At 43.6% G+C, this 12,525-nt stretch overlaps 1 pseudogene; it reads left to right on the top strand.

The window, feature by feature from the left end:
* The window catches only part of LOC133001259 (NACHT, LRR and PYD domains-containing protein 12-like), a 52,672-nt pseudogene that overhangs the window by 29,698 nt on the left and 10,449 nt on the right, over positions 1–12,525 (top strand).

Here is a 12,525-nt window from a genome sequence, read left to right as displayed (position 1 = left end):
CAGTGATGAAGAGCTGTGCAGCAGAATCATCTCACACATCAAGATGTCCAGGAGCCTCCACATCATGTGTCAAATCCCAGTCTTCTGCTGGATCAGTGCTACAGTTCTGGAGCACATGTTGACCACAGACCAGAGAGGAGAGCTGCCCAAGACCCTGACTGACCTGTACTCACACTTCCTGCTGGTTCAGACAAAGAGGAAGAACAACAAGTACGATGAGGGACATGAGACGACTCCACAGCAGCTGACGGAGGCTGACAGGGACGTTCTCCTGAAGCTGGGGAGGCTGGCGCTTAAACATCTGGAGGAAGGAAACATCATGTTCTACCAAGAAGACCTGGAGCGGTGTGGTCTTAATGTCACAGAGGCCTCGGTGTACTCAGGAGTTTGTACTGAGATCTTCAGAAGAGAGTGTGTGATCTTCCAGAAATCAGTCTACTGCTTTGTTCATCTGAGCGTTCAGGAGTTCCTGGCTGCAGTCTACATGTTCCACTGTTACACCGAGAGGAACACAGAAGAACTCAACAACTTCTTGGGAACAGATGGAGACCCAGACAGTACCTTCTCCCTGGATGACCTCCTGGAGAGAACCATGAATAAATCCCTCACCAGTACAAATGGTCATCTGGACCTGTTTGTTCGCTTCCTTCACGGCCTCAGTCTGGAGTCCAACCAGAGAGTCTTAGGAGGCCTGCTGGGTCGGACAGAGAACAATCCAGAGATCATCCAGAGAATCGAAAACAACCTGAAGAAGATGAAGACTGATGACATTTCTCCTGACAGAAGCATCAACATCTTCCACTGTCTGACTGAGATGAACGACCACTCAGTTCATCAGAAGATGAAACAGTTCCTGACGACAGAGAACAAATCAAAGGAGAAACTCTCTGAGATCCACTGCTCAGCTCTGGCCTACATGCTGCAGATGTCAGAGGAGGTTCTGGATGAGTTGGATCTGAAGAAGTTCAACACATCAAATCAGGGTCGACAGAGACTGATCCCAGCTGTGAGGAACTGCAGGAAGTTTGTGTGAGTCCAGACATGATCAATAACATGTTCAATCAGTGGAGATGAGTCGTTCTTCAAATACACTCTGTGTGTGTGTGTGTGTGTGTGTGTGTGTGTGTGTGTGTGTGTGTGTGTGTGTGTGTGTGTGTGTGTGTGTGTGTGTGTGTGTGTGTGTGTAATAAAGTTATTATTATTATGAACATATACATTCCCATTGTTCTCATGTAAATATGAGAACAACTAGATCAGATGTGGAGAGTGAAATCCAATGTGATCACTGTGATGGAGTTTGAGGATTCAGACCATGTGGGGTCCAAGGGAGATTATTGTATATATATATATATATATATATATATATATATATATATATATATATATATATATATATGTATATATATATATATATATATATATACATGATCAAACAGCTAGTACAGTGTGAGGAGACGATCACTGAATCAGTGTTTTGGATGAGAATCACTGGCGGTTCCTTGAAACTGAAGAAGCAGGAAATATAGTTTATTCTTCTTTCTGGTCAAACTAGAGTTCCCACCCTGCGTTTGTCCTCCACCAACAACCAGTGCAGTGTCCGTCCCTCCAGGTTCCTGACATGTTGCATTCACAACAATATGTTGACCACTGAAATCTAATCAGTTTAAAATTGGGTCTAAATGTGAGGAAATCCCCTAAAGACAGACTTGAGATATCATGTTCAAGAGGACATGAACATGTTCTGTGACCTTGACCTTTGACCTCTGATTGGATCTAATGAGTTCCTCTATTAGTCTGAATGAATGCTTAGACCAAATTTGAAAGGAGTCTCTTTACGAGTTTTTAACAAAGAGGATTTTGTATGAATGTTGTGTTTTCTGATTTAATTCTCACAGATTTGATATTTTCTTTAATTACAGACTCTGTGGTTGTGAACTCTCAGAGACTCACTGTGAAGTCGTGGCTTCAGCTCTGAAGTCAGACCCCTCACATCTGAGAGAACTGAATCTGAGTATCAACAAGCTGCAGGATTCAGGAGTGAAGCTGCTGTGTTCTGGACTGGAGAGTCCAAACTGTCGCCTGGAGACTCTATGGTCCTTAAATCCTTCTTCACTTTTCAGACTTTCTTTCTTATTGGGTCATTATTTATTTGAATTGTCTCAGTTCTGCTCTGCTCACTGTCCCTCAGTCATCTGTCCCTCACCCAGCCTGTCAGTCACGTCCACCTCATCAACTCCATTCACCTGCACTCACCTGCTCCTGATCACTAAAAAAGTGTCAGTAAATAACATGTGGACTGAGGCCCAGCACTCGTCCTCCTCAGGTTTTCAAAATAAGACACATTCTTATTGAAACACGTTGGACAGTTGATAAGTATAGAAACAAACAGGAAGTAACATCAGGAGCCCTCCCTACTTTAAACAGTGTTTAATTACACAAACCTGCTCATTGACCAAACACACAGAGAAGAAGCTGATGAATGAAACAATGGTCCAACATGTCTGATGTGATATTTATCTTCAGGTCACAGACTGGACTGAGGTCAGCAGCATGTTGAGAGTCTGTGTTGACATGATGACGATCCACAACAACAGGAGGACACATTCTAATATTCGTATTTCTTTATTCAGGTTGTGGGACTGCAGACTGTCAAAGATCAGCTGTTCTTCTCTGGCTTCAGCTCTGAGGTAAAACCCCTCTCATCTGAGAGAACTGGATCTGAGTCAGAACGACCTGCAGGACTCAGGAGTGAAGGAGCTGTGTGGTTTCCTACAGAGTCCAACCTGTCGACTGGAGACTCTGAGGTCAGTTCACTGACTGACTTTTGTAGATCTCATATCTATAAACAGCATTTATACACAATTTATCTAATTTAATTCTAACTGAACATAATTCCTCTTCATACATATCTTGAATTCCATTCATTAATTAATCTGTGACATTTTAAATATTCAGCTACTTTTTGAAACACTGAGTTTAGTTCTGGATTTCCTAAAGTTATCTGCAGGACAGAGACCGGGTCCAAATAATCTATTGGTACTGAATCAGGACTCGTTTTTAGTCCAACATGTCTGATTTCATATTTATCTTCCACGTTATGAGTCTGTGCTGAAATGAATATGTGTCTGTTATTTTCACACATGAACTCAGTTTAATTTACAGTTAAGTTTTATTCTTTATCCAGGTTGAAAGACTGCAGACTGACAGAGATCAGCTGTTCTTCTCTGGCTTCAGCTCTGAGGTCAAACCCCTCTCATCTGAGAGAACTGGATCTGAGTGACAACGACCTGCAGGAATCTGGAGTGAAGGAGCTGCTTGATCTACAGCAGAGTCCAACCTGTCGACTGGAGACTCTGAGGTCAGTAGATGGGTGGAGTCAGTCCCCGCTGCTTTCATCAGTATTTTACTAAACACAGTCAGTATCACAGATCCAGGGTCTGTGTCCTCAGGGACAGTGAGACAGTATGTCTCCTCAGAGACAGTGAGACAGTGTGCGTCATCAGAGTCAGTGAGACAGTGTGTGTCCTCAGAGACAGTGAGACAGTGTGTGTCCTCAGAGAGAGTGAGTAAGTGTGTGTCCTCAGAGACAGTTAGTCAGTGTGCGTCCTCAGAGACAGTGAGACAGTGTGTGTCTTCATGTCTTCCACTCTTCTTGTTATTAAACAACAGATTCAGATCTCGTGGCCTTGAGATATTTATCTCGTTCACACGTTATTTGTCGTGGTCACGTAATATATTTTTACCAGATGCCACCAGGGGGCGCTGTAACTTACACAAGCTGGACCACAGCTGACAGCCTCACACGAGGGACAGAGACGTCTTCATCTGATCTGAGACAGTTTGTTCTCTCACTTCATCAGTGAAGAACTGATCAGGTGGATCTTTGTCACAGCTCTGAGATCAGTGGGACTGAAGCCTCTCCTCATCACCATGGTAACCAGGAGCTCTTTACACAGAGCAGAACCTCTGCTGAGGTCCATCTGTCTCATCTGGTCCCAGTTTGTCAGAAGCAGATGTTCATCAACACACAGTGAAACATGTCTTCACCTGTAACAGCAGTAAATCCACCTCTCAGGTGTCCACTCTGCACTTTGACTTGCAGAGGACACACACTGAGCTCTTAGCGTGTTCATTCCAACACGTGAACATGAAGCAGAGAGGAAGCTGCTCCACCTCTGAACAGGACTGAAGTCCCTGCTGCTCTTTCTACTGGATGAGCTGCATCACTGACTCACAGCTGATAGGTGAGTCTCTGGAAAACTGATGTCTTCTTCTCTCAACAGCTGGTGGGGGTCTTCGTTGGACTGAGTGTGAAGAGGACATTGTGTGTGGACGGAGGCTGAGCTGTGTCCTGAGGATCCAGAGGCTGAAGCAGCAGCAGCTTGTGTGTAGTCTCCAATCTACACAACCCCTAATCTGCATGTGTTTGTGAGATGAAGCCGGAGCACCTGGAGAAAACACGTGGAGAACATGCAGACTCCACACAGGAAGACCCATCTGAAACGGATTCAAACCAGCAACCTTCCTGCCCAGATTGTGTTTATTCACATGAAGAATGTGTTTATTGAAATGACACAACACAAGCAGAATATATAAACCCTCTATAAAGACTCACATTCAGTTTGTCTTTATTATTTTCCACCTTTGTCCCTCAGTCTGTCTCCATGTGTGTAGAACCACATTCTGTGTAGATGTTTGTTTATGATCTTAAAGTTCCTGGATTCACGTCATAAATTGATTTAGTTCAACACAAAGTTAAACACATTGAAATCACTTTGAGTTTAAAATCAGACTTTTGTCTTTGACACAAAAGATCAAAACTCTGGACTTAAAAATGGGACGTTTTCATTTCTGCATCAGGTGCAGAGAGGTGGTGGCTTTTCTACTTTTGACCCACAGGTGGCGCTGCAGTATAACAGCAGCACATCCCAGTCAAAGCCGTTATATTCAGTCTATGAGTCAAACACATGGATCATTTCCTCTTGACAAACCAGATGTAACGAGAAGAAAAACATCTCAGAGAGAAAAGTTCTGTTTCTACTTGTCTCTGCTTTAATGCTCAATAAACATCCTTCCACCGACTTCACTGGAATCATGACTCAGCGTTTCTTTCCTCTTCAAACAAACAGGTGCAAACATCTCGTCCTTGGTGCAGGTAAAAGAACAAAATCACCAGTTTGACATAATGGAAACAAGCAGAAGAAAAGTGAATGAGACATTTACAGTATGAAGAAGAGTCGATGAAGAGCAGAGCATCTTTAAGTCTCTGAAACTGTTTCATAAACATTTTACCATATTTAATAGAAAACTGACCCAAGGACGTTTTATACAAACGTAGATGAAGATTCTTACTGTACATTCTCGAGCACCACCTCAGAACAACCACAAGGGGGAGACTGTAGCAGCCTCTGGCAACAGCAGCATTCTGGGAAATAATTGATGGGAGGTTAACAGCAGAGACAAGGGACAGAAAGTGTCTGAGAGATGATGTCCTGAAGACAGTGGACATTTTGGGTCTGTTGTGTTGAACAGTTTGTGTTATTTTGTGGAGACACTTGTCTCAACATGATGATTTCACTTCATGTTCAAGCCCGTCTCAGTTCTTTGTGACTTCAGGATCAGAAATGTTTGACAGAGTCAGTTCCTGACAGGCTCCAGTTCTCACTGTGTGGAGAGGTCATCATGTGACTTTGTGATGATCCTCAACACACGTGTGTGAGTGTAACATGTGACTGTGACGCCATGTACATGAACACGCTGCTCTAACATCTGTCCAGCAGATGTTGAAGCTCTGAGGTCCACTTCCTCTGCAGCAGAGTGAGACCATCATCTCTTCATGGAGCTGTGCACCAGGCTGTTGTCACGGTGACCAAACACAAAGTGTGAACAACACGTCGTCCAAAGGATCCGTTAGAATTCCATCAAACACATTTATGGGATATATATTATTATAATATTAGAGCTAAATAATCCAAATCTCCATCCAGAGTCCTCCCACTGGGCCATGTGGTGGAGGTGTGTGGTCCACCATAGTTTTCTCTTATTAAACTCAGATAAAACGGAGGTTATAATACTTGGCCCTAATCACCTTAGAGATACATTATCTAATGATATAGCTGCGCTAGATGACATTGCCCTTGCTTCCAATGAAACAGTCAGGAACTTGGGAGTGATCTTCGATCCTGATTTGTCCTTTAATAGTCACTTTAAAGTAATTTCTAGGACCGCGTTTTTCCACCTACGTAATATCTCAAAAATCAGACATGTCCTTTCGCAAAAAGATGCAGAAAAACTAGTCCACGCCTTTGTTACATCGAGACTGGACTATTGTAATTCATTATTATCAGGCTCCAGCAGCAAGTCGTTAAAGACTCTGCAGCTGGTCCAAAATGCCGCAGCACGTGTCCTGACGAGAACTAAGAAAAGAGAGCACATTTCTCCAGTATTAGCATCGCTACACTGGCTTCCTGTTAAATCTAGAATAGAATTTAAAATTCTCCTCCTCACCTTCAAGGCCCTTAATAATATGGCACCTTTTTACCTTAAAGAGATGTTAGTACCATATCAACCTACTAGAGCACTCCGATCCCAGAACTCAGGTTTACTTGTCGTCCCTAAAGTCTCTAAAAGTAGAGTAGGAGCCAGAGCTTTTAGCCATCAAGCCCCACTGCTGTGGAATAATCTCTCACTTTCAGTTCGGGAGGCAGACGCGCTCTGTTCGTTTAAGAGTAGACTCAAAACCTTCCTTTTTGATAAAGCTTATAGTAAGAGCTAATTAGTACGGCAGAAAGTAACTCGTCCTGTGTTCCGAAGGTATTGATGTCTGATCAACTGAGTGGGCCACATGGTTTTCATCGTACTACCATACCAACCAGTAGCCAGTCAGATTTACCTTGAGCCTCAGTGTAGCCTCAAGCTCGGCCTGTATCATTGTAAAATTGAATAAAAGGCAAAAACCCCTGATGACACATGACACACAGAGCTTCTCTTTCCTGCTTCTCCTTCCTCTTCTCCATCCTTATCACATCAAAGTAATTCTTATCTCATCAGTACATGTTACTAACTTGACCCCTTCCCCGGAGTTTCTGTACCTCATCGCCCACAGATCCAGGGCCACAGCTGTGGACGCACCATGGATTATGATTGTGGATCGCGCGTCAGAGGTCGCAATGGTGGATCCAGTTTGGTGGATTCTGTATCGTGCCAGCTGATCGTAGTGGTAATGGAGGATCCTTTGTCGCGTTGGCAGCGGATGGTGGTGGACCACGATCGAGGCGGCAGCTGATGATGGATCCTAACTGGCGGCAGTGGACAATGACTGTGGACTATAGTGGATCCGATCTTGACGCTGGATCGTGATCTTGCTGCTGACCAGAGACTATGATTGCAGCAGGACTGCTTGACATATAGTATTGAAGTTATCCTTCAAAAATGTTTACCCTCATCGATGCTGCTAAAAAACTTTAATCTCGATAATGTTTTCCTACACTTGACATCTATTGCACTTCTGTCCGTCCTGAGAGAGGGATCCTCACATGTGTCTCTCTGAGGTTTCTACATATTTTTACCTAAAGGGTTTTTAGTAGTTTTTCCTTACTCTTGCTGAGGGTTAAGAACAGAGGATGTCGCACAATGTTAAAGCCCTAAGAGACTAATTGTTATTTGTGAATGTGGGCTATACAAATAAAATTTGATTGATTGATTGATCGACCTGGACCACGCTGCCGGTCTGGCCTCACGTTTGGGGATCAAGGCTGGAAACAGCAGCAAACCTGAACTACTGTGGCAGAACTTCGTCATCCTCTCAGAACACTTCCTTTTTTTGTGGTAATATATTAGATATCCAGACATTTCGAATGGGTGCCTAGTGCTTGCTCGTTGAGTCTGCTATTTTCACTTATAAAAATAAAATCTGAATCTGACTTTGCTTTCTTACTCACTAATCTTACTTTGACATCATATCTGAATAGTTTCACTTCCTGATTGAATCCATTACCATCTCTCTCTCTCATTGTATTTAGTTTGACATTATTACCATTAACTTTTCCCCTGTCTCCTCTGAACATGTATGAACTGTTTAATCTGCTTCAACTGTTGCTAATGTGGGAGAAACCATTTGGAGAGGGCCGACCACCTCACACGTCTGGAACAACATCTTCAAAGTGCTGATTCTCGATTGTTCTCCTCCAGTTGATACAGATTCAGTACAGAGGAATCCAGCAGAATAAAAATAGACGCAGCGTCAGGATCCTTTTTTCCCCGACAGGAATACCCTAATTCAAATTTATTTCAAATGATAAAAACAAGGGTTGGTTAAAATGAAATGACCACAGGTTGGTTTCTTCTTGTTAGAGTAGAGACAAGGTGCGAACCTGAGGAGACCAGCGTGACGCCTCACCTGTGGGTCAAGGTGAACGCACACGCTGGACAGGAAGTGGACTTTCATTTGTCCTTTGTGTTTCTCGTGTCCATCAGCCACCAGGTTCCCTCATTCACCAGCCGGCTGGATGTTGTTGTTTGTAAAGAAACCTGATCCCCAAAGTTTATTCTCGTTGGCAAAGTGTCACACGTCCGTTCAGCTCCTTCACCCTCATGTGGTCACACATCCAGAGAGTCTGCTCCATGTTCAATTCTTCACCATCTCTCTTTCCTATATGACAACCTTTTTACAGCATACAAATAGATCAACAACTATGATTAACATATTACATTATGTAAATACACAATATTTATTGCATTTTCAAATGGACTTGTTTCTTATTTACTTTGACGTCATCATCTTCCCCTACTCCCAGCAGCTCGTCGTGCTTCTCCCACTGGCCACCAGCAGCAAGGTCCAACTAGGGATTCTGAACAGAGTCGAGATCTAACACGGACTTCCCTGGAAAGGAAATCCACAGAAAGTGATAAATGATCCCTGATCAGCTCCTCCACAACTCTGCAGCCAAACATCATCAAGACACGGTCCAGAAAAGCAAAGCACAATTCAGCCTCGGACCCAGAAAGAGACGCTGGCTACGTGAACGACAGCTGGTCGCACACATCAGCTTCCTCCTGTTTCACATCAAGGTGAACGGGATCCTGATGTGTCACGTGCATGAATGAGCCTCGTGCACAGTGTCTCAGTTGAGCAGATCAGCTCCTGTGCAACATCAAGTGAAGATGGAAATAAAAACGTCCCCAGATGAAGGAGAGACGAGGGAAGAAGAGAAGCAGGAAACCGACCGGATGTGAACGTGACAGTGAACCAGCAGCGAGGCCTCTGTCGGGACGTTGGCTGAATGTTCCCGTGATTCATCTCGTCCACGATCCAGAAGAAATGATCTTTCTATAGAAAACCAAAGTGGAAACATTCCTCTCTCTGCAGCTCACCTGACTTCACCTGCTTCTGGCCTCTGACACGAGAGGATCTAAAGCGCGTGCATGAGTTTATTAATTCATGTCAACACTGTAAACAACATGGACTCACACTGTCATCGACTTTACACTGTGTGACCGTAATAACACAATCCATTGAATTACAGTGCGCTGCTGTGTTTTCTCATTCTCACAGTAAACTGCTGGCAGCAGGTTCACAGGGATTTACCGCTTTCTTACTGTAACCTTAATTAACAGTTTAGTGCTGTCCACATACTAAACACACTATAGTGCTGTATTTTATTATATTTACAGTATACTATTAGCATCAGTCTGTACATTATTGTCTTACATGAATTTCTTCACAATCTCAAATACAGTGCAATGTAATGTAATGTAATAGCAGTATGATGACAGTCAATTCCTATAAATCAAACTCCTCTTTAACAAAACCTTGGTTCCCTGTGTTGATGTGATATTCTGAACAACGTGTTCTGAATGATTACGGTGAATGAAATGCAGCAAACACAACGTTCTATAGAAAAGAGCAAAAACCAGATCATGTGAACAGGTCTTGAAGGTCTCTTCAAACTGACTCAATCTGGTAAATCAAATGACACGTGCTTGATGTAGGAGACAAAAAGTCATTACTGTTGCAGAACAAATCCTGTTGTTAGATATTATCTGCACGTGCATTTAAAAAGGGTTCCAGCATTAGAGACAACGTGATAATAACATACTGCTCTGATACAGTGGGATAACATTAACAACTGCCTTCCCCCCCCAACAGTGCACTTCCCTATCCTCCTCCACCAGGACTGAAACAAGCCTGAGGGCAGATCAGTGGCTTTATATCAGTGAGCGGCTGTATCGTGCAGAATGAGACGTGACGTCATCATATTCACGTGTGTGTGAGTGAACATGGCTTGTTGACAGTGTCAGTCAAAGAGGGGGGGGGGGTTTAATGTGTCGTGTCATTGATTCTACAAGTGTCTCTGATCTCTTTTTATTTAGGATAGTACAACTTTATATTTGTTATACATGTCATGGTTAAAAGAGACTGAATGGGTTCTCTCCGTTCACACATCACATCCTTCCACCTCCTTGGTGCAGGAGCTAGAACGACTCAGAAGAGCTCGTACCTCCGAGGCCCTTTGTTCCCATCAGGCCACATGACTCACACTCAGAGAGATCAGTTCTATCAACATGTCTGAGTTTCTTCATCAAGATCCTCATCTGAGTCTCTGAATGTCAGTGGAAATGAAAACACGTCTCTAAAAGGATTCCTGGACTTTCCCTTTAGTTCAGATCTGTGACAACATTTGATGGGTTCTTTCTTGTCCCATCCTTTACCTCTTCTTCTTCACACCCCTCTCTCTCTCTCTCTCTCTCTCTCTCGCTCTCTCTCTCTCTCTCTCTCTGCCCAGTTTACTGCCTCAGGTAAACTTGTAGTTGTTCTACATGTATTTATATATTGCTGATCTACTCTGATGAGATCTAGACCTCATACTTATTACATTGGGTGGATTAAGGCCTGAGTGTAGACGCACACATGAAATGGACCTTGCTTGAAAATACCTGGTTTGTGCATCTTATCAGTTCTGCCATGTAGCTAATAATTATTATTCACGACGATGTATAAATGTGACATGACGTTGCAGAGTTCTGCAGATGGAGTCACACATTCAGCTCTAACACCAAATATAACAACCTTCAAATCAGAGGAGGAAACATGGGTTAGGGTTAGCTTCATGTGTATTCAGTTATTTTTCAAGAGTGAACCGGTTCAACAGGGAGGAGGAGAAGGAAGGAAAGTGAGCAGGTGAGTGTGAACACAATATACACACACACACACACACACACCCAGAGTCATGTGATTTCCAGTAACTGCAGAGAGGAGGAGGAGCCTCGAGTGAAAGCGTTCAGACTCATTCTAACTTCAAGCAGCAGACGGAGGAGACGTGAAGTCTGAGGCTGGTGAGTGTTCAGCTACATTTATATTATTCATTCATATTATTTCACTGTCACAGACTCTGGGTCAGTTTTCTACTCGTGGACTTTAGAGAGAAGAAGATTCAGGATGAACTTCTGTCAGTCAATCAACAGTTTGACTCAACGCTGTGATTGGCTGAGTCCAACACATTAAACCTACAACGCTCTCAGGTAACCGCGACAACAGGGAAACAGTGTAGGAGGGTGGACTCTGTTATATTTGAATAAACACTGAGTTTACATACTTGGCTTCATTGTGTGTGTTTGAGCTCACAGTGTTTTTCCACTCAGACTGAAGATGAGTGGTTATGAGGAGGAAGAGGACAGAGCAGCGTCTCCAGTGTTCAGCTGTGTGTCTCTGAAGAGTGACTGGTCCATGGGAGATCCTCCAAACTTCAGTAATGAACCTGGACCCTCACACACAGAGTAAGAGACCTGCTACAAACATGTGAAGCTCCAAACTGAATCCTCAGAGAATGAACCAGTGAATGATGTGTTCTGAATAAAAACATGTTTGTGTTTGCAGAGGTCAGGACCAGAGACTGAGAGCAGAGTCTCCAGGGTCCAGCTGTCTGTCTCTGAAGAGTGACTGGTCCATGAGTGAGCCTCCAAACTTCAGTAATGAACCTGGACCCTCACACACAAAGTAAGAGACCTGCTACAAACATGTGAAGCTCCAAACTGAATCCTCAGAGAATGAACCAGTGAATGATGTGTTCTGAATAAAAACATGTTTGTGTTTGCAGAGGTCAGGACCACAAACTGAGAGCAGAGTCTCCAGGGTCCAGCTGTCTGTCTCTGAAGAGTGACATGCCCAAACATGAGACTCCATACTTCAGTAATAAACCTGGACCCTCACACACAGAGTAAGAGACTGTTTCTACTGTGACCTGCTCTGAAGAGGATCTAGTTTCCTCTAGTGTGGCCCCTGCATTAGGACACAGCTTCATTGAAGTTGGTGACTAATCTCTCAGAATCACTCAAAGAGCTCAGACCTCCACCAAGAACCAACACGCTCCTTATGAAACCACTTTGAAATCCACTAGAGACTCATTTTGATTTGGATCTGCACCAAATTCTACACACTGGTAAACATCAGTCCTCTGAACATGTCTGTGAAGGACAACCCCCCCCCCCTCCTCCGATCTGGTTCACAGACCACACCCTTCCACTAAT

This window comes from Limanda limanda, chromosome 5, assembly GCF_963576545.1.
Source record: "Limanda limanda chromosome 5, fLimLim1.1, whole genome shotgun sequence".
In the NCBI taxonomy this organism is placed as follows: domain Eukaryota; kingdom Metazoa; phylum Chordata; class Actinopteri; order Pleuronectiformes; family Pleuronectidae; genus Limanda; species Limanda limanda.
This window is presented reverse-complemented; position numbering and strand designations above follow the sequence as displayed.